We start from the raw sequence: 19924 nt of genomic DNA, 5'->3' as shown, positions 1-19924 counted from the left end.
ATTAGAAATTCTTAATTCAACAATAGGTTTTTGAGAGTGTAAGACATGTAATGTGTTATCACAATTGTCAAATATAGCTTGAGTGTCATTCCAACATAAAAAAAAATGTTAGAGAAAGAAAACTTTGAATTAAAAAAAGACATAGCCCTTATGAATATATACCTGTGTATATAAACAGTGGAAACTGTGACAAAATTTATTTTGGGGGGCTCCAAATTACTGCAGATGGTGACTGCAGCCATTAAATTAAAAGACACTTGCTCCTTGGAAGTAAAGCTTTGACCAACCTAGACAGCATATTAAAAAACAGAGACATTACTATGCCAACAAAGGTCCATCTAGTCAAAGCTATGGCTTTTCCAGTAGTCACGTATGGATGTGAGAGTTGGACTATAAAGAAAGCTGAGTGCTGAAGAACTGATGCTTTTGAACTGTAGTGTTGGAGAAGACTCTTGAGAGTCCCTTGAACAGCAAGGAGATCCAACCAGTCCATCCTAAAGGAAATCAGTCCTGAATATTCATTGGAAAGACTGATGCTGAAGCTGAAACTCCAATACTTTGGCCACCTGATGCAAAGAACTGACTCATTGGAAAAGACCCTGATGCTGGGAAAGATTGAAGGTGGGAGGAGAAGGGGATGACAGAGGATGAGATGGTTGGATGGCATCACCGATGCGATGGACATGAGTTTGAGTAAACTCCAGGAGTTGGTGATGGACAGGGAGGCCTGGCGTGTTGCAGTCCATGGGGTTGCAAAGAGTCAGACATGACTGAATGACTGAACTGAACTGATACATATATATATATATATGTATATGTATATATATATATATATATCTGCAATAACAAAAAACAAAACAAATAGCTAATAATAATAATAACAAAACCCCAAGTGTTTTATAACACCTCATGATAACCACTGTAGATCAAAACAGACTCCCATATCATATAAACTTTATTTTTGTCACATCTCAATTATTCATATGCTACGAGGTCATGGAAAACATGAAGAAATCTGATAGATAATAGATAAAATAGGATAGTTTGAAAAGATATGTACTGCATGACGTACATGGGGACTTTATTACCTTCTCAATTTTTCTATAAATCTAAAATGGTTTATAAAAAGCATGCAGATGAGGAAGAGATGATCTCTGTTCTCTGGCAGCTCACAGTCAAAAGAGCAGACACCTGGCCAAGAAACTGCAGTCAGGTGTGGTAAGTTTTGTAATAAAAGGAAGCATGGGGTATACGAGAGTTCAGTGGAGATGCATAGAATAACAGCCTACAGACCTGAGGAAGCTTGGAGGAGAGAATGATTCCAAAATAAATGTTAGAGAATCAAGGAAAAGAGGAAATGAAAAAATGCAAAAAGCCATGGAGTCTAACCTTAAATGGTTAGCTTCCTTGATCACCAGGCTTAGGAGCAAATTCCCTAGACTTTTACTGTCATCCCAGCTTTGATTGAAAGTTTCCTTCCGTGCTTTAACCCCTCTCTGACTCTGTCACCATTAGCTCTCTGCTCCTGTCCAACGTGGGTACATCCATCTCTGCAGCAAGTCTCGTGCTGTCTGGCCTCCTCTGTATGTGTTGTCCCTTTAGGGACGGTGAACGCATTTTTGCCTCCTTCAATGGTTCTGCAGCCTGTCTCCCTAACCTTGGAAAACTCCCAAGCCTTTTCAGAAGTTTCCAACCTTTTCCAAACTCAAAACACTTTTACCACACTCTGAATTTCATTTGAATCATTCTTCAATAATTTTTCTTAAAATATTTCATTTTGGGATTATTTGCATTTTCACATACTTATATATTTTTCATCAGTTATAGTCCAGAATTTGGAGAATTCTTGAAATTCTTTTTTTAGAATTCTAAGACTCCATGGATACCATCTTTCTATCATTTAAGAGAAGGACACAATAAGAACTCATATTGATTGATTGCCAATGTATCTTTGTTTTAGAATTATAAGACTTCATGGATACCATCTTTCTATCATTTAAGAAAAGGACACAATAGGAACTCACATTTACTGATCGCCAATGTATCAGGAACTCCACAAGGCATGTAAAATATGTTAACTTTTCAAATCCTCCCAAAAGCCATTTTCTGTGAGATATAGCTATTGAGGGGTGCTGATAGGCGACAGCCCATGGGGTCACAACAAGTTGGACATGACTGAAGCAATTTAGCAGGCACGCACGCAACTGTAAAACCTTTCCAGACACATAGTCCAAATCCTGAGTATGGACTCCAACTAGCAACAAAGCCCAGACTATCTCTGCTCTGGCTTCTACTACCTCCTGTGTGCAAGCGCAGGAATGGAGACCCATACAAACGAGTGTATTTCACAACAGCATAAAGCTGTTTAGCCTCAAAGCCAGACTGCCTCTCCCTTCTGTCTAGCGGCCACACTCCTTACTAGACATACCACCAGAGGCAATTTTTCAGTGCCCTGGTTCACCAGTTTCCTCAACCTTAAAATAGGGCTTAAAATAGCACCCACCTCCTAAGGATGCTCTACAGAATGAATGAGATGCTGGAAGTGAAGCCAGACACATAGCAAACTCTATTGCTGTCGTTGTTACCATCACTGTTCCAGATGTCACGCTCTTTCCTTTTTCCGTGTCTGTTCTCTCTGTGGCATAGAAAACATTCAGTAGCTATTTATTTGTTTTATGGTTTCAGCTTTTACTTCTGTGACAGTCCTCTCATTTTCCAGAATACAAAAAAAAAAAAAAAAGGAATAGCATTTGACTCCAGTTCAAGAACTTGACAGTTTAGTCAACACCTAAGTGCTGAGAGAAAGAGAAGGATGTAGTTAAGGCTGTCAGGAAAATACGGGGATTGTCACAGCTCGGGCAGGTAGTGACAGGGGCAGAGTTGGTGCCTGTAACACTTCTCCCCTTTCCAAACATCTCAGGGCACTAAGAAAAGGAACTCTGACATCGAGAGCGTGCTGAGAAGAGATACGATTTCAAAGGAAGCAATAAAATGTGTAATAGATGTTCATAATTAGAGAGACTGCTTGCTTCTTGTCTCAGGTTTAATAGCTTCTCAAAGACTGTGAATAAGTTAAGAGAGTCTTTAATATTCCTCTGAAATATGAACCCACGTACTACCTTGTGTTACATAATTAAAAATGTCTTTGATCTGACAGGCTTAGATTTATCCTAGCAAATTATGCGATGAACAGCTCATCTTGAGGATTTATTCATCATGCAAACAAGTGAAGGCCATCAATGCCAACTTTTGGGTGAGGTTCAGCATGGAGGGAAAACTGAAGCTTCATTCATTTCAAATACTGTCAAGTGTTATCCAAGAGGAAAGGCTGATTGGCATCCCCAGGGTTATCTTAATTCTGTTCACATGAGAACTGTAAATACAACTCAACAGATGACAGAGTGAAAAAACATAGCCAAAGACTCAATAGACCCATGATGCAGGAAGGGAGGACTTGCCAGAGACATCACTTGACTTTGTCATTACCTCATGCTAATCTGAATTCAGGTCACTATTGTTTCCCCCCAAAAAGATGGAATACTCTTCAAAATAGAAAAGTACTTCGTAGCAGAGAGTGAACAATAAATGCGTGCATCTGTGTGATCATCTAGTGTGCAGAAAGTGGCCCACCTTCAGTTCCGGGTCTTAACAATGCTCAGGGTCAAGAGGTTTCACTTGTGTAGGTGGGGAGACCCCAAAACTTATCCTGAGACTTGAGTCAACTTTCTCTCCACCCAAGATATACAGGAGCTTTTAAAAAAGCTTTTGTTCTCTACGCCTTTATATATGGTGATCAAAATTGAGATAGCTATCAAAGGCTTGATCTCAGTGAATCCATGGTAATTCCATGAATTATACTACAGCTAAATCATGTAATTGTCTAGGATAATAAAGCAATAATAAAACTGTGTGAATCACGAGGCAGTCCTGGCACAGTTAGATTATATAACTTTGCTGCAAATACTAACAATATTATAGGGGCAAAGAATGAGGCGTGACTGGGTGACAGAGCATGCACGCATTATAAAGCTGCAAACACTTTAGAAATAAGGACTGCTATAAATATCTTTGTTGTACTTTTTATTCTTTGAGTGGGTCATGCCCATAGCATAGCAGGTAAGTTTCTGTCTGACCATTTATATGGGCTTATTAAAACAAGGTGGATGTTAGCAGAAATGTATATGAATCAATTAGAGTAATAAAGATTTGTTGGGAAGGCTAGATTTTTATTTTGGATTAATAAAAACTATGTTATTAATACTGAAAGAAGATACTATCACATCATTATCATTACAAATAGTTCATTGGAAATGGTAGGGTGGTACCTGTAATTTATATTAATGTGTAACACTGGTGACGTGTCCTCCTATGAAGTCATGCTGACTTAAAAATGAAACTAAAAAACAAATTAGCACCATTAGTTGAAAGACATGGAGATGCCAGGGATTGAACCTGGGGCCTCATGCATGCGAAGCATATGCTCTGCCACTGAGCTACATCCCCAGCCCTGGAAGAAGGTTGCCAGGCTGAAGAATCAGTGCATTGACTTCTCTTAGACAATCTCTCCAGGGAACACAAGAGCCCTGGATTCTCACAGTTTCAAATTCCTATCACAGAGCATTCTGAAGCATTCCTGGTGGACCTATAAATTTTGTACCTTCAGTGCAGAATGTCTTGCTACTTTATGGCTCACCACCATGCTAGTTTCCTCAGCCTTATTTATAGAGATGACGAAACACCATCTCCCTTCAGAATTTATCTTATTCATACAGTTTCCTACTCATAGATGCAAGAAAATATTTTAGTTATATTCCATAATTTCCCCATTACTTTTATTGCTATTGTTGTTGTTGTTTAGTTGCTAAGTCAAGTCTGACTTTTTACAACCCCATGGACTGAAGCTCACCAGGCTTCTATGTCCATGGGACTTCCCTAGCTAGAATACTGGAGTGAGTTGTCATTTCTTTCTCCAAGGGATTTTCCCGACCCAGGAATCAAACCCATGTCTCCTGCCTTGGCAGGCTGATTCTTTACCACTGAGCCACCTGCGAAGCCCATAGGAAATGAAAAAAGAAAAAAATTTCTGCTCTCCTCCTACAAGTTCGTGACTGGGTACTGCAAATAAGGCTGGCAAGGGGCAGATTAACAGGAGGAAATCAAAGTTTATTAGCATGGGCACTGGGTTTACATAAGGAAGAAACCCAGTGATGAGGAGCTCAGAGGGCTGGTTAGAACCTGGGACTGTATAGCACCTTAATGGGAACAACATATTTGTAAAAGACGCAGGTAAAGAGGTGCAGACTATGGGCAGGTAAATATATGGAGGAGACTAACGGGAGATGAGGAGCATGGAGTAAGGCCTGTTTGTGTAGACTGCTCACCAGTTGTTCCACTGGAGAACTGTAATCTCCATTCCAGTACAGTGGGGGCTGCCTGGGGTCGCTCTACACGGGGAATTTAGGGTCTGCTTCCAGGCAGATAGGGAGTGGGGAAGAGAATTATCCTCTGTCTACTTTTCCTCTATCGTCTTTGACTCAGAGTAATCATTACACCGGAATGGCATAGCTGGGGTAGAATATTCTAAACCACTTTCATTTCTTTCCTGAGGTGAAGGTGGGAATAGGGGGTTTTGTTATGGGGGAAGTAGCAAAGAAGTAAACAAAGAAGCAGGTTACTTGTTGCCGTGACAGCTCTCTCCTCGGGACAGGGAACAGTCATTCTACTGCTCACCAATAGACCTCCCAGCGCGCCTGGGTTCGTGGCCCTGTAGTGGTCAGAAGAACCAACACTGCTTTTCTCAGAAACACATTAAGTTCAAGACATAGAGAGCTGCCAGCACTGGATTTTTGCTCGCTGTGATGATCAAGATGAAATTGCTATTTGATGAATAACGTTTTCACTATAAAAGGACAAAAAAATACTAGAAGTAAACCGGAAAGTGGCTCTTCAGTTTCATCTACTTGGTGACCAGAACCCATAATGCTGAACACAGCATATCCTTGATCTGACTACTCATGCAGGACCTTCTAAATATTTAATGAGCTCATCACAGCCTTACAGAAAATCTAATTTCCTAGTTATCACCAACAGCATGTTCTGACTCTGACACTCTCTTCCCCACGAAGCTGCAAACTTTAAAAGCACACCCTTGCCCTCTCTTAACAACATTGGTTGTTCTTGGCTAAGATACTAAGAACAATAAAATCAACCCAATGATATATGATATAATAATATTAATGAAACTAATAAAATTCAAGTTCCAAAATAATTCAGAATTACCAAGGAAAAAAAAATCACCTCTTTTTTAGCTCTGGTTCCAATGAAATGATAGCTTTGGAAAGCCTAATATTATCTTTTCTATAATCTTAAATATTTAATTTGGGAAATATATGCTAATATTCATTTTGAAAAAATGAAAGTATAAATAATTTAAATTTTGATCATAATATCCAAAATATAGGTAATTCCTCTTGAGCAAGTAGTAAATTACATTGCCACTGGAGCTTTTAAATCTTTTACTTTAATAATGTTGGGTCCTCACACATCAGTGAAAACAAAGGTGGTAAAAAACAGATGTCAGTGAGATGTAAATTATTAATCTATATCCAGAGCTCAGGCCTATATTATACTTTAAGATACACTACTCCAGTGACTGGGTCTTCCCCAGGTGGCTCAGTGGTAAAGAATCCGCCTGCCAAGACAGGAGACATGGGTTCAATCCCTGAGTCAGGAAGAGCCCCTGGAGAAAGAAATGACAACCTACTCCAGAATTCTTGCTTGGAAAATCCCATGCACAGAGGACCCTGACAGGCTATAGTCCATGATGTCGCAAAGAGTCAGACATGACTTGGCAACTTAACTACAGGCACATGGTGAACCACAATATAAATTCCCTAATTAATTTAACATTAAGAAAACTGAGTGCCGAAGAATTGATGCTTTTCAACTGTGGTGTTGGAGAAGACTCTTGAGAGTCCCTTGGACAACAAAGAGATCCAACCAGCCCATCCTAAAGGAAATCATTCCTGAATATTCATTGGAAGGACTGATGCTGAAGCTGAACCTCCAATACTTTGGCCACCTGATGCGAATAACTGACTCATTTGGAAAGACCCTGATGCTGGGAAAGATTGAAGGCAGGAGGAGAAGGGGATGACAGAGGATGAGATGGTGGGATGGCATCACCAACTCAATGAACATGAGTTTGAGTTAACTCCAGGAGCTGGTGATGGACAGGGAGGCCTGGCGTGCTGCAGTCCATGGGGTCACAAAGAGTTGGACATGACTGAGCGACTGAACTGAACTGAAGTCTTATTTGATATATTTATTTGTTTGTTTATGTAAAGGTGCTACTTCTCCAAATGGAGTTGCTTTAGAAGTATTGTTCTATTTTTGGAAATATAAACTCCCAAAGGAAGCCTTAGAAATCTTTTTCAATTTCATGTTTAGTGGCACAAAATCAGAAATACAAAATATTGAGTAATAACATCAAGATTATGGATCCCCACAAGTAGCGTTGTTGTTGATCAGTTGCTAAGTCGTATCCAATTCTTTGTAGCCCCATAAACTGCCCAAGTTCATGTCCATTGATTCAGTGATGACATCCAACCATCTCTTCCTCTACCACCCTCTTCTCCTTTTGCCTTCAATCTTTCCCAGCATCAGGGTCTTTTCCAATGACTAAAGCAACAATAAATTTGTTCTATTTCAAGCCACAAATCTCTGGTAATTTGTTATAGCAACAATAACAAACTAATACACACAGCCACCTCTACTTGATGCTGGGCTGGTAAATGGAGTCTTTTTACCAGGGTGTCTGTGGTCTCTGGCTGCTGCTGCTGCTAAGTCGCTTCAGTTGTGTCTGACTCAGTGTGACCCCATGGACTGCAGCCCACCAGGCTACTCCTTCCATGGGATTTTCCAGGCAAGAGTACTGGAGTGGGGTGCCATTGCCTTCTCCAGTGATCTCTTTGGAGTGACAGGGAAAAGGTAAAGGGGGACTCTCTCCCCGAGTCTGTTCTCTTATCTGTGGAGCTGGTGCCCTGTGGATCTCATCTCCCATTCCCCTGTGTTATGGGTTGAAGTGTATCCCCCAAAATTCATTGTGCAGTGCTTTGTCGCTCAGTCGTGTCTGACTCTTTGTGACCCCATGGACTGTAGCCCACCAGGCTCCTCTGTCCATGCGGATTCTCCAGGTAAGAATACTGGAGTGGGTTGCCATGTGCTCCTCCAGGGGATCTTCCCAATCCAGGGATCAAACCCAGGTCTCCCACATTGCAGGCAGATTCTTTACCACCTGAGCCACCAAGAAAGCCCCCCAAAATCCATATAGGGAGGTCCTAAATTCCAGAGCCTCAAAATCTGACTAATTTGGAAACAGGGTCATTGCAGATGTAACTTATTAAGATGAGGTCATCCTGGAGTGGGGTAGGTCCCTGTTCCAATGTGATTGGTGTCCTTATAAAAAGAGGTCGTTTGGACCCGGACCCACAGGGACCTCCGTGTAAACGTGAAGGCCGGGTGGTGTATCTACCAGCCAAGGAAAGTCAAAGTTGTGAGCAAGCCGCCAGAGCTAGGGAGCAGGCATGACACAGAGTCTCCCTTCCAAACAGGGGAAGGAGGCACATCTATTGACACCGTGATCTTGGCCTTCTGGCCTCCAGACCATAAGACAACAGACTTCTGTTGTTTTTGTTTGTGTTGCTGTGTTTGGCAGCCCTAATAAAGCAGGGCACCCTCCCAGACCAGGACTCAGCCTTCTGTCTCTCTGGTGGATTCTCCTAGTTCTGAGGTTAGCCATCAGAGTCCATTCAACTGTGCACCCCGCCACAGTCCCCCCGGGGCTGTGTTCATGGGGAGTCATCCTTGGAGGACTGCACTTTCTTCTCATCTCAGCAGAAAATATCCTTTTGGATTTTCAGCACATACAGCTTCTCAGCCAGTAAACATGCATGAATGTACTAGTTCTCAGCATTGAATACACAGCTCTTTTAAGGATTGATTTCATTTATTATCAATGAAGTCTTCCCCTTATACCCGTTTGCTGTTGTTAATAATTCATCCCAGTATTAGAAATGGTTGCATCGTCTGTGACTCTCTGATGTTTACTTTTAATTTTTATTGATAATATGAGACAGAATTAGCTGAACTAATAACTGTCAAGTCAGCTAATTCTACCTCTTGTCAGTCAAAGTAGGTCCCTGACAGTAACATCAGGCCCTGTTTCCCCACATCCCCTGATATATGTGAATGTATAAGAACATCAAAACATACAACCATTGAAACTTTCTTCTGCAGACACGTCTAGTCTTAAAGGGGATGACAGAGGATGAGATGGCTGGATGGCATCACTGATTCAATGGACGTGAGTTTGAGCAAACTCCAGGAGATGGTGATGGACAGGGAGGCCTGGCGTGCTGCAGTCCAGGGAGTGGCAGACTTGGATAAGACTTCACAACTCAACAACAACAAAAAAGTAAACTGGCAAAACTTCATGACAAGGAACCAACAGGACCCACGTGTGGCAAAGAAGACTTCTCACAAAGGCAAACTGGATGACATAAAAATAATTTGTGTCCACATTGCATTATGTATGAAAATGTTTATGATAAGGTTAAATACTCAGAGGGATAGAAATAATTCTTCCCAGTTTGTTTTATCAATAACCATTATATCATTGTGAATTACATGAATTTCCTTTATTTGGAACTAAACAGCCAAAATTAAATTCATTTTCCTTTGCATACATACATTAGAATGCCAATTCTTGTAAACATAATTTTGTTTACAAATGTTATGATATTTTATGATTTTTTAATTTTTTTTTTTTGGTTCTTAGATGTTTTACATAACTAATTCTTTGTCTCTCATCAGCTAAACCTTTTCACATATTTTGTAGACTTTCATCCAAATCTTAGCACTTCCTTGAGGTCTATATTAGGCACCAAATCCTCCATACATCCTTCTCAGACAATTTTAATGAATATTAAAAATAATAATGGTATATCTTTAAGTAGTTTACAAATTATTTTCTTACACACTTTATGTTCAATTTTTATTTTTTTGAAACATTTTTTTGGGTTTGAGTGTGGGCTTCCCTGGTAGCTCAGCTGATAAAGAATCCCCCTGCAATGCAGGAGACTCGGGTTTGATCTCTGGGTCAGGAAGATCCCCTTGAGGAGGGAATGGCTACCCACTCCAGTATTCTTGCCTGGGAAATCCCATGGACAGAGGAATAGAGGAATCTGGTGGGTACAGTCCATGGGGCTGCAATGACTAAGTGACTTTTATCGTTTTGGGGTTTGTGCAAAATTATTGAATGCAGAGATCAGGATCTTCATTTTGTCTCGTTTATTTATGTTTGATGTAGACCATTTTTAAAGTCTTTATTGAATTTTTGACAATATTATTTCTGTTTTATGTTTTGGTTTTTTGGCCATGAGATATGTGGGGTCTTCCCTGGTGGCTTATCCCCTGAAGAAGGGAATAATAACCCACTCTAGTATTCTTGCCTGGAGAATTCTATGGACAGATGAGTCCATGGGATTGCAAAGAGTCAGACACAACTGAGCAACTAACACACACACGCGTGTAGGATCTTCGCTTCCTGACCAAGGATCAAACCCACACCTGCATTGGAAGGCAAAGTCTTAGCTGCCGAACCACCAGAGAAATCCCTATTTCATTTCTTTTTTACAATGACTTGAATAGGTGTAAGGCACATAGTGGAACATACATATAGTTTTCTAATTAATTACCATATTGATCATATTTATGATATACTTTTTAAAGGTGACACAATAAAATGGAACTGCTTTTTAAGACTTTTATTTTTAAAAATAAAAATCCCAAGTGAAGTTGCTCAGCCGTGTCCAACTGTTTGTGACCCCATGGACTGTAGCCTACCAGAATCCTCTGTCCATGGGATTTTCCAGACAAGAGTACTGAGTGGGTTGCCATTTCCTTCTCCAGGGGATCTTCCCAACCCAGGGATCAAACCTGGGTCTCCTGCATTGAAGGCAGGCACTTTTACCATCTGAGCCACCAGGGAAGTCCATAAAATCCCAAAAGAAAGTTAAAATTCCACTTCAAATTTCCTTCTGAGATGGCAACACCCTCCAGTATTCTTGCCTGGGAACTTCCAAGGACAGAGGACCCTGGAGAGTTACAGTCCATGGGGTCGCAAAGAGGAGGACACAACTGATGACTCTTTCTTTCAAATTTCATATTCCATTGTAGAGTCTAAGAAACTTGATGAACATAAAATATTGGCTCCTAGCATCAAGACTACAGAGATGTTTTGCTACAATTGTCATACATTTACATTTCTTAAAAAGTACTTTTGCATAAAAACTGGCATCTGTTAGTTCATCGAGAAGCATTTATTGAGCATAGAGAGGCAAGAATGTTATAAATCATTTTGGTGTTTTTTAATAGCTATTTATTTGGCTGCATCAGGTCTGACTTGCAGCTCGTGGGACCTTTCATTGCGGCACATGGATTTTCTAGTTGTAGCACATGGGTTTGGTTGTTTCGTGCATGTGGGATTTTAGTTCTCATACCAGGGATTGAATCTGTGACCCCTGCATTGCAAGGAGGATTCTTAACCACTGAAACACCAGGGAAGTTCCTCACTTTAGTGTTTTCAACAATAGTTTTCTTGACGTGATACATTTTCCTGTGAAAACAAATGCCAAGTCTCTTCTGTAATTAGCTAGTCCTGAGGCATTTGACCGGTGTCACGGTTTTGTTTTGTTTTTTGAGGTATAGATGCTGGTTTGCTTCTTCTTGTGTTTTGTTTTTAAGAACACCATTTTCCTCTCTTACCATGAAATGACATCTCAGAGGATGATTGGTAGGATGGCAGGAATAATCCAACGGTGACATTTTTCGTGTGAAATTGACATCATAATTCTCTAAGTTCACAGATTATTCTGTAGAACTGTTTTTATACAAATATAGCAATTTTCTGCTTATGTAAGTATAAAGAGGCTAAAATGAGCTGAATATAAAAACTATTATTAGCATCGCATGAATCACACATATCATCAAAATGTCAGTTAGAGGAAAAAAATAAGCAAAGGTTTGTCAAGTGAAAGAGACTGGCAGAAGAAGAGGGAGGAAGCAGTGTCTTGGAAAGAAACTATGATTGTCCCTGGAAAGGAATTTTCTACTTCAGAGTGCCTACAATACCGTTTGATTGTGTTAATTTTATCCTCTGGCATGATGGATGATAAATCTACAGTGTTGTCAAAACTTCAGCAAACAAAAGCATTCAACAGTTTTTACTATTGACATAATGCAAAATAGGAGGAGGAAAATACAAAGAGGACAGGACCATCAAGCCATTGTCTTGAGGCCTTTTTTCAGGTAGAAAAAGGAAAGGTAATGATTTATACCCCATTTCAATTATACTTAGGGAAATATTTGACACAGCTCTTCCCAGGTGGCGCAGTGGTAAAGAATCCACCTGCCAATGTGGGAGACGGGGGTTTGATCCATGATTTAGGAAGAACCCCTGGAGAAGGACATGACAACCCACTCCAGTATTCTTGCCTGGGAAATCCCCCGGGCAGAGGAACCTGGTGGGCTTGCAAAGAGTCAGCCATGACTGAGCACACGCTTACAGTGTTGGACAATAGGCTTCATAACTGAAGGCGGCTGCATCAGAAGGACACTGTGTGCATCTAAGTGTATCAGGGAAACACCAGGGGGAGATAACAGGTGGAAAAGCATCAGGCTTAATGTCAGACAACTGTGCTAGTTTTTATGCTGTCACCCCAAGGGTTGATTTGACTGCCAAGCCAGACACTAACAACATGAACCACTGGATTACTCACAACAGCCAAGGCACGGAAACAAACTGAAAGTTCATTAATGGATGAATGGATAAAGAAAATATGATACCTATATCTATATATGTATCCATGTATCTGTATACACATATCTGCATATGCATATATCTGTATATGTATGCATACACATAAAATTTGCATACATGTATGTATGCAGATTGGGCTATTTTTCAACCACATGAAAGGGGACAATCTGTTTGCAACAACATGGATGAACCTGGAGGATGCCATACTCAGTGAAATAAGCCAGACGCAGAAAGACAAATACTGTATGGTCTTACATGTATGTGGAATCTAAAAAACTAGAACTGCCAGAAGCAGAGTATATAGTAGTTACTAGGGACTAAATGGTGGGGAAACGGGAGATATTAGTTGCAGTGTTCAAACTTCCAGTTATAAGATGAAAGTTCTGGAGACCTAAAGTGCAGCAGAGTGATTGCAGTTGATAATGTGTATTTATACTTGAAATTTGCTAACAGAGTAGATCTTGTCTTCTTACCACCAAAAAATGGCAACTAAGTGAGGAAATGGATGTGTTCATAGCTTGATTGTGACCATCATTTGCAAAGCATATATATAACCAAACATCATGTGTACAATTTAAATAGTTTCTATTTGTCAATAATATCTCAATAAAACTGGAAAAAAATGCAATTGGGTAGATTATCTTCTACATCTTTTGGTTTAGATGATCAGAAAGGCCAGAAATATTTTTTAGGGACTTCGCTGGTGGCCCAGTGGCTATGACTCTGCACTCCCAACGCAGGTCTGGCTTCAGTCCCTGGTCGGGGGACTAGATCCCACACGCCACAACTAAGAGCTTGTGTGCTGTGACTAAAAGATCTCGCATGCCGCAATTAAGACCTGATGCAAACAAATAAACAAACATTTTTTAAAAGAACCATTTTAAAAATATTTATTTCATTAGTCTCACCAATCTTCGTCACCACTTAAGGTTACAGAAATTTCAAAAATAGAGCAGGAGCTTACACGCAAGAATGAACACCATCTAAATAACTGCTTCCTACAGAACTTTCTGTGATGATGAAAATGTTCCAGGTCTACATTGTTACTAAACCCACGAGAATGCCAGGCACTTGAAATGCAGCTGGTGTGACTGATGAACTGAAGTTTTTATTTTATTAATTTCAGTGGAAATAGTGACAGCAGCCACCGACTGGGGAATCAGCCTATGTCACTCTGGCGTCTTGGCTGATTCTGCACGCTCTTCCTGGGTGATCTTACCCTCATCCTCATCCTTCCTGACCGCCTAGATGCGGGCATGCCCCGTCTCCACCTCACCACAGTACAATGTCTAACACGTGTGAGAGACTCTTTAGGCGTCAGGCATCACCCTGAGAGCTCTGCACACAGCATCTTATTCCAGCTCCCCCAGCTTTCTTATGCCATAAATACAATTGTTCAAGTTAACTTGCAGCTGAGGAAAACAAGAACAAGCTGATGCATGTTTGAATAAGAAGTTAAACAAAATAACCTTCATAATGCGCCAATCTTGGCGTATAAACCTAAGTTAAATGTTTTGCCTAAGGGCATGGCTGTTTATGACAAAGCCAGGGCTGCTCTCGATTCTCTGCTCATTCTGATTTCCACTCTGCTACCCTGTGGAATGGACACCTGCTATATAAACAAAAATGCAACAACAGCAGAAAACCTCCACCAAGAAACTACAGATCCAGGCAAACCAGACTGAGGAAACAGGGTGGACGTGAGAAAAAGATCTTCTAAAAAAATGATCCAAGCTGGTTAGGGAAAGTGCTAGTAAAAATTTCTATGTGATGACGTCTGAGTTTACAGAGGGTGAAACTCTCTCCCTCTGAACTTCTTAGGATCCATACAATCACATATACAATTTTAAAGTAATAATAAAGTGAGACTTTTCAATACCAACTTTAAGGGACTCATGTTAAAAATCAGTCTTTCCTAGATTGTCTAATTGTGGGCTGGAGTGTTAGTCCATGGGAACATTGAAGAGTCCTGGCTCTCTGATCATATGACATGCTAGACATTAGTTTGACTTTAATTTGAGGATCCTGAAGAACACGTTGGAAAGTCAGAGAAACTCATAATGAGACAGGAGAGAGAAAGATGATGTTTAGGCTCCCTTTTGTTCAATTTTAGAGAATCAAACAGCTCTTGAAGCTGTTAGGAGGAACATATAAAAGGCCGTTTCTCAGTCACTGTGACAAGAACGTATTTAATCTCCAAAACTTCAGAGAAGAGAATTTTCTTCTAAGAGCTCGATGCCTCCTCTGACTCTGGTACTAGGGCATAACTGTGCTCCTTGGTAAGAGGTTAAATGTAATAAAACTAATCAGACATTTTACAAGTGCCTTGACGGTACCAGAGTCGTCTGAAATACACAAAGAAACAACTTAATTGTCTGGATTTATCAACAGGAAAACACTGGATGGTTTTTCTGACAGAATAGTAACTGATTTTACTCTTTTTTTTTCAAATGTCATCCAATATCTTAATTAGAATTGAACTTAAAATATCCAGTTGCTCATATCATAAACCACAAGGTAAAAATTTGATAACTGTGATTAGACATAGATCTTCAAACAGAGAGAAAATATTCATATTCTGGCAAGAAAGCATGCCTTGCTACTGCAGAAAAATAAGAATTTTCTGTTTTTTATACAAATTTGCAAATTTGTTCATGGTACCTATACACTTTTAAAATATCACAGCATAATTTGTATTTTCACAACTATGTTAGGCAAAATGAGCATTAACCTCTATTATCTTTAAGTGGGCTCTGTTTTATAAACTGCCAAAGCTAGTCAGCATCACCTCACAGGCTGGACCAAATCCTGTGACCCCCAGCAGAAGAGAGGCACAGAGCCATTTCCGGAATCCGAGTTTTCTGAGTTCATTCTTTGGGATCATATCTGGTGAAACTGAGAGGGTGTGCTGTGAGTACCATATGTTAAGAATTTGAAAGACGCTCAGGATTAGATCATTCTCTGGCTTTTCTCTTCACAAATGTTGCTGCTTTCACACATCCCTGTGTTTAAGCTAAGCACACCAAAAGTAACCGGTGACATTTTCTTTAAGGTAGAGTTTCTAACCACATCCTTCAATTTGGGGAATCTGACCTTAGTATACCCGTATGGCAACTAACCATATCTCTATCACTGGCTTTCCCATATAAGAGTAATATTCATAACTGTTGCTGTTTAGTTGCTAAGTTGTGTCTGAATCTTCCGTGACCCCATGAACACTAGCCCACCAGGCTCCTCTGTCCACAGGATTCTCCAGGCAAAAATACTGAATGAATACTATTTCCTTCTCCAGGGGATCTTTTGGACCCAGGAATCCAACATATGGTTACTTACCACTGAGCCAGCAGGGAAACCCAATAACAGTCTCTTTATGTGTCTATGTCTAATAATAGTAGTCTCTCTATTTGTCTATGTCTTTCACCAAACTTGGAGATTTTTAATGACAGAGACTGAATGTTACTTATCTTCTAACCCCTGACACCTAAAAAATTAATTTAACACTTAGTTACTGCCTAATAACATTTTGCTTGGAAAAACAATAAATAGATGAAAGACAGAATTCATAAATGAGTATAAATCTGATTGACATAAAGACAAATGTAACTTCAGCTTGGCATGGAAAAATTAGAAACCAAAATATTTTTCAATCTTTCCCTACCAAGAACTTTACACCCTGATATCAAAGACAGTTTAGAAATGTAACATTCATTTATGTTTTCAACTTTCTTTTTTGGGAAATCTATGACTCCACTAGAAATGAATTTTGTTCCTCCAGTTGGTCCCCCTCACCCCATCAAATGGAGGAAATTTCAGGACTTCTCCAACTGTAATCAATTAAATTATGATGAGCAATTAGGGAGATGTGGGTATTAGGAATACAGCTGTAGTCAGAACAAGAAAGTGAAGGATGGGCGTTGGGAGAATCCAGGTCTAAGGTTGGTGTGACGTGGCGTGCCCGCTCAGGTGTGTCTGACTCTGTCACCCCATGGATTGTAGCCCGCCAGGCTCCTCTGTCCATGGGATTTTCCCAGCCAAGCATACTGGTGTAGGTTGCCATTTCCTTCTCCAGGGGAATCTTCCTGACTCTAGGATCAAACTCGCATCTCCTGAGTCTCCTCCAGAGGTGGTCCCTGGGGGCTGCCTCAGCCTCAGGGCAGAGCCAGGCTCTCAGCACGGAGCTAATGCCAGGACCTGCCCCCATATGACACCTCGACCAGCTGTCTGGGTCCTGGAGCTCCTCGTTGGCATGGTCTAGACTGTGAGCTCTGGGATCGTGGTCAGAGTCCTTCAACCTAACTCCCACCCACTTTCCTTTCCCGGGGATGTCAGATCAGGGTCACTGTCTGAAGGCTTCTCTGAGGACTGCAGCCAGTTTCCATTTGTATTTCTCAGAGGCTGGACCCTGGTCCCCAGCAAACCCACACAGTCAGCCTCCGCTCCCTGGAGAAGCCAGCAGGCAAAACCTATCACAGCATCAGGCAAGTAATAATTTAATGGTGTTTGTGGCTAGAAGAAATCGAAACCACTAAAACAACAGTAAAAAAAAAAAATGCAAAAAATAAAAAAGGAAATTCACAAAAGAAGAAACCTGTGCAACCTTACCAGGAATCAAATTAGCATAACTTTGAAATAAACAAACTACCAAAAATTGCAAAGAGAATGCACTGTTGTTTTCCTGTTGTAGATAAGGGAGCTAAGTGCCTGCCTTCAGCTGTTATTCACAGGAGTAAATTGTTCTTGTCACACTGCATCTCACTCTTAGGAGGCAGTAATCACAGAATGGGAAGCGGGCCTTGTGAGAATCTCACAAAAGACGATGAAGGGGTGTCAGCTCCATCTCTGTCTGTCCTCTGCCTGTCTTTTTCTCTCTGTTTCTTTCTGTGTCTCTCTGTCTCTCTCTGACTCTGTGTGTGTGATGGGCAGGGGGGAGGGGTGTCTTTTTCAATTTTTTTCCAACACTATGCCTTTAGACCTACAGTTTAAAAACAAAATATGGGAACAAAAATCTTTGATGGTGGACTGAGAAGGAAAAAAACTACATTTCATTCAGTGTTTGGAATAACCTTGAAATTCATTTAAACAACAACCCTCATTTCTCAAGTCTCATGTAGCCCAATTTTCCACGTGGAAACCAAGCCCAGAGATCCTCCCCTCTGTGAGGAACAGCTACTTCCTTTTCACCAGCTTCGGTGGCAAGAAGGAGCTAATGAGTCTTTCTGAGAATCCTTGCAGATTTAGTGGTAAGAAAACCTGATTTTAAAATAAGGAGGCTTTAACTGATAAAACTCAGATCTATTATTTAAGTAATCCTAAGAGTCTCCAAGCCTCATGTTTCCCCATTTTAAAGTAAGTCTGAGAGACTTAGAGAATGAACTTATGGTTGCCTGGGGGAAAGATGGGGGGAAGGATACTTGGGGAGTTGGGATAGTCATGTACACACTACTGTATTTAAAATGGATAACCACAGGATCTGCTGCAGTGCGCAGGGAACCCTGCTCAGTGTTATGTGGCGGCCTGGATGGGAGGGGAGCTTGGGGGAGAATGGATACATGTGTGTGGATGGCTGAGTCCCTTTGCTGTTCAGCTGAAACTGTCATGAACTTGTTTGTCAATCAGCCATACCCCAAGACTACCCAGGAAGTCTCTCCCTGTAATATGTATTCTAGGACCAGTAAGGTCTAAGAAAAAAGTTTAAAAATGTAAAAAAAAAAAAAAAAAAAAATTAAATTAATAAACTTAGTAAGTCTGAGAAAATAAAAAATACCTTTTTCACAGATATGTGTTGCACTCAAGTGAGACAACTTGCTACCATGTCAAGTATGACAAAATGTCAGTAAAAGAGCATAAATCTGAGATTTTTTCCTCCCAGTTTAAAAGTGGGTGCTTTAAAGCAATATTGCAAGATAATTTTGGAAGTTTCTTGCTTTTCTAAATTTGCAATTATTTATACTAAAGTAATTCAGTGCTTCCCTGGTGGCTCAGATGGTGAAGAATCTGCCTGCAATGCAGGAGACCCAGGTTCTATTCCTGGGTCAGGAAGATCCCCTGGAGAAGGAAATGGCAACCCACTCCAGTATTCTTGCCTGGAGAATCCCACGGACAGAGGAGCCTGACAAGCAATAGTCCATGGGGTCACAAAGAGTCAGACACGGCTGAGTGACTAACACCCACATAATAGAATATAATGATGGATACTGCAAAGCATTCATAGAGAAACTTGACTTTCCTGGGTCCTTAATTTTTTTTTATGTACTATGCAGTTAGTTCTACAGTTTAAAAATGAAACAAAACAAAGAGACAATAAACCTTGATGATGAGCTGAAAAGGAAAGAAATAGTTAACTTTAATTTTTAAAATGTTTCTGTATAAGGAGCTATTGATATCTTTTAAAGTAAAACAAACAAAAAATAAAACATAATCATAATCTTTACTGGATTTTTAAGGACTTTCAAATAAACTAGTTTTGGGGGCAAATTTATGATACCATTCACCCCTGTTACTTATATATTACATATCACATTTATTATAAATGTATGTCCTGGGTATGCAGGTCAATGTATATAATAGGTGACTTAAAAACATTACGGTGATTTAAATTATTACAGTCTGATATTCTTGTATGAACTTTTAAAAATAAATTTGGGCTTTTTTTATTTTAAACGTTATAAAATTCTGTTTGGGCTTTAAATTTGCTTGTTTGAAATATTATTGATTATGACTTCAATTTAATTTAGATCAATTGATTTTCAAATGCAGACATTGGGATGTTAGCCTTGATAACATAAAATTTATCTAATTTAAATATGAAGTTTGAGGTGCTTTCCGATCACGTATTATGAATGTGAGTGTGTGTGTGCTCGTGCATGTGAGGAGGGTGTTCTGAGAATGTTTGCCCTCGTCAGCTCAGGCTGATGAACTGGATGCTTAAACAGCAAACATTTATTCTCACGATCCTGAAGGCTGAGAATCTAAGACCAAGGTGTCAGCAGACCAGATTCAACGACTGGTGAGTATCCTCTTCTGGGCTGGGAGATGACCACATTC

The 19924-nt window shown here is 40.2% G+C and overlaps 1 non-coding gene across 1 annotated transcript; it reads right to left on the bottom strand.

Moving 5' to 3' along the window:
* Positions 1–4431: 4431 nt before the first annotated feature.
* On the bottom strand, positions 4432–4503 carry TRNAA-CGC. Its single transcript has one exon. It is a non-coding gene; the product is annotated as a tRNA-Ala (tRNA).
* Positions 4504–19924: the final 15421 nt, after the last annotated feature.

This window comes from Cervus elaphus, chromosome 27 (assembly GCF_910594005.1).
Source record: "Cervus elaphus chromosome 27, mCerEla1.1, whole genome shotgun sequence".
NCBI lineage: Eukaryota > Metazoa > Chordata > Mammalia > Artiodactyla > Cervidae > Cervus > Cervus elaphus.
Note: the sequence above shows the minus strand (reverse complement) of the source record. Positions and strands in the feature narration are given on the sequence as shown.